The sequence below is a fragment of the Triticum urartu genome, chromosome 3, assembly GCF_003073215.2.
Source record: "Triticum urartu cultivar G1812 chromosome 3, Tu2.1, whole genome shotgun sequence".
NCBI lineage: Eukaryota > Viridiplantae > Streptophyta > Magnoliopsida > Poales > Poaceae > Triticum > Triticum urartu.
Genome location: NC_053024.1, coordinates 5,055,731 through 5,059,444, shown reverse-complemented (window position 1 = coordinate 5,059,444; position 3,714 = coordinate 5,055,731). Strand labels below are relative to the sequence as shown.

The 3,714-nt window shown below is 41.2% G+C and overlaps 1 long non-coding RNA gene across 1 annotated transcript; it reads right to left on the bottom strand.

Annotated features, from left to right (window-relative positions):
* Positions 1-1,611: 1,611 nt before the first annotated feature.
* LOC125547512 lies at positions 1,612-2,334 on the bottom strand. The gene is made up of 2 exons (XR_007300692.1): positions 2,195-2,334; positions 1,612-2,115 (listed from the first exon to the last, which is right to left on the bottom strand). It is a non-coding gene; the product is annotated as an uncharacterized LOC125547512 (long non-coding RNA).
* Positions 2,335-3,714: the final 1,380 nt, after the last annotated feature.

Here is a 3,714-nt window from a genome sequence, read left to right as displayed (position 1 = left end):
GTTTTGCATCTTAGAGGGTGTTTGGATACGTTTTAGTCCCATGACTAAAAATAGTGGGACTAAAACTTGCTAGCCTCACCCATGTTTGGATCTAAATACTAAAGAGACTAAAATCAAGTTATTGAGCATTTATTATCCTCCAAACCCTCCAATCCAAAACTCGCATATGTTTAAGGAGAGGAATTAAAAGAGGAGAGAGAGGGCTAATACATATTTTAGTAGGTTTCCTATGACTACAAAATTTTAGCCTCAAGACTTGTCCTAGCCTCTATTTAGTCAGGGGTGCTTGGAACTTTAGCCTCTAAAAGAGACTATTTTTAGTCAGACTAAAAATAGTCCCTTGGATCCAAGCATGCTCTTAATCATGTGGTAAGCACAACAATTGAGACAAAAACGAATTAATTTCTAGTGCTGATTGTATATCAGCAGAACAACATCAAAATGGATTGTTGAGTGATAAGCATAACATGACACAGATTGTGCGATAGGTGAGGACACACCACATACTGGAAGATACATGGGCAAATGTGGATAAAAAAGTAAGAAAATAGCTATTGGGGGGCTCTGATTATTTGTTCTAAGTGGACTAGTCTAATTTTATGTAGTGCACATATTTTTGAAAATTAAAATGTTGGATTCCTAAAATCTTAAATTATTTGTTGGAATTTAGGAACATTGTATTTTAGTTGCAATTTAGGAATATTAATCATGTTTGTGCACATGCCTAGCTAACCTGACATGGAGATAGAGCTAAGCTGATCTCGCATAGTTAAAAGTTCACACTAATTCATCCAAAAAATAAAAATAGTTATTGGTGCTCTGATTATTTGTTCTAGGTGGACTAGTTTAATCTTATGCAGTGGACATATTTTTCAAAATTTAAATCTTGGATTCCTGAAATTTTAAATCATTTACTGCAATTTAGGAACATTTTTTAGTTGCAATTTAGGAATATTAATCATGTGTATGCACATGCCTGACCTGACATGGAGATAGAGCAAATCTTATCTAGCATAGTTAAAAGTTTACACTAATTATTCTAAAAAGGAAAATAGCTATTTGGGGCTCTGATTATTTGTTCTAGGTGAACTAGTTTAATTTTATGCGGTGGGTATATATTTAAAAATTAAAATCATGGATTCCTGATTTTTCAAAATATTAACTGCAATTTAGGAACAATTTTTAGTTGCAAATTAGAAACATTAATCATGTGTACGCACATGCCTGACCTGTCATGGAGATAGACCTAAGCTGATCTAGCATAGTTAACAGTTCAGGCTAATTCATCTAAAAAAGTTCAGACCAATTAGCAGACTACACATTTTCGTTGCAACTGTAGAGGGTGGTGCACTAGTAATATGTAGTGGAGCAGCACACATTAAGACGTGGTGCATTTATCCTCACCTGTGCCTAGTAAATGTGATGACACTAAAATACCTCACTTTCCAACTTCAACAACGCTGGATGGAGAGAGATGATGGTGCAGGCTTCAAATGCAGTTAACGTTCCCAACCTGTGCCTAGTAAATGAGTTGGGTCATGTTTGCCAAGCATGTGGCCCCTTATGCATTGATTGTTTTGTGGAATACAGATTCAATACTGCAAGGAGGAATATTCAATATACGTGATATGCACTGCTTATGGTATGAATACGATACAAATCTGCGAGAAATGGATGGTGAGATAAAGACCTCGCGTGGCGCCATGTTCACCTATGCATTTTCGCGTAATAACATCCTATCTAGATATTGTTTATACAGTTGTAAGAACGATTCAACCATATCCGTTCATTATTTGTTTTCCAGAGTCTTTACTTATATACCAGTCGCACAAACACCCTTTCACGCAGTGTGATTCGAAGACGACAAGGAAAATCATGAAATAACCGAGAGCTCGACATGTCGCGGCAAGAAAAAGAGACCCGGTGCTCATGGCATCGGTGGTGCTTCATACATTAGGGGCACGTTGGCAGCTGCTCGCTGCAGGATCTTGCGGTGCGGCGCTAGTGTTGCCGGTGGCGTAGTGTCAAGGTGGCGGCATCCATGGGCGCAACTAATGGATTTCCCGGGCCGCGGCGATGGAGGACCCATCACAGGGCGGAAACCGTCTGGATGAACTGCATACATTAAGCCATGGGTAGAATATTGAGACTGCTCATAATATTACTGCCAAACAAAAAAAAACTTAATACTTACCCAATAAAATAGCCATGATTGCCATAGTTTGTGCAGTGGAGGAGGAAGAAGAAGAAGTAGCATAGTAATAAAATAGCCATGATTGCCATAGTTTGTGCAGTGGAGGAGGAAGAAGAAGAAGAGCGCTTCATGATGTTCTATTGAATAATCTCCCGTGGGAATGAGCTCATCCGTCCACATATATACACATAGATGAAACGCGGTATGCTCAAGAATAGTCTTCATGGACGCTCTCGTGGCGATGGACATGGACTCCAATACAGTCAAAGTCTACGGGCGGTCAACATGGACATATTTGGAGCCTTATGTCCATACGGTCAAAGACTTGGCAAGTCACCATACAGGGAGATAAGAACCATTATTGTCTAGAAAAAAAGACAAGAACATCATCGTCACCCCAGTTAGTGCATTGCATCTGAAACAAGCTTTTGTTCCATATTCAGATGGTCCGAAACCAGTGTTATTTCCACGCCGTTCTCCCGAAATACAGCACGGCCATACATCATACATACGCAGGCAAGAGGCAGAGTCATCGATCACAACTTGGACACCATGCGAACGCAACCGCGGGAGATGGACCGGCGATCTTACAGACTTACGGTGTAGTGTTTGGTGCACGAACCAACCAGCAGCGGAGTCTTCCGGTGCGGCGTATGTGACGATGTCTTTACCGGCGACGTGCAGGCCAGGCGGTCGCAGTCCGGGCACATGTGGTGCACCGGCCCGCCCCGGGGAGACGGAGGTGTCCGTCCCCCACCGGCTCGGTCTGCATGCATGCACGTCACTACACAAGGACATATACGGGTGAAAGTAATACTGAGGCCAACACATACTTCCTCCATTTCAAAATAGATGACTCAACTTTGTATTAATTTTGTATCAAAATTAATATAAAGTTGGGTCATCTATTACTAACTCTGTACCAAAGTTAGTATAAAGTTTGGTCATCTATTTAGAAACGAAAAAAGTACATGCGTGGGCTAACACATACGTACGTCACTATAAAGGTTGACTCTGTAGATTTTTTTTGTAGGTAACATCCAAATCCAAGTGTTTTAAAAACAGGGCTCAACCCAGATTACATTCAGTTTCACAGAGAGAGGTAATATGCTAAGGCACACTCGCCGGTGGAAGGAAATCTCCCTGCACTCTAGCATAGGAAGCAAGTTCGTGGGTGACCCTGTTGCATTGTCTACTTATCTTTCAGACATCGCATGCGGAAAATCTCTTGACAGCAGCTTAGCCTCCTAATAGATGGTCCACCACTTTGTTCTTCTTACATCATCGGAGTTGATTGCACTAATATAACGACTGCAGATTTGATAATGAGTGGCCCCATGTGGAAGTGGCCTGTCATCTCGGCAGCGATCAACGGCGCATGACACTCGTGCACCTAGCATTGTTCCAAAATTGATGATTGTTAGTGGAGATTACTTGTTATATAGGATTCGAAGAATATCTTCTCCTACCAAATACCAATACATTAACTCGGTGTCCCGGGCAGAGCAGTGACAAATCGG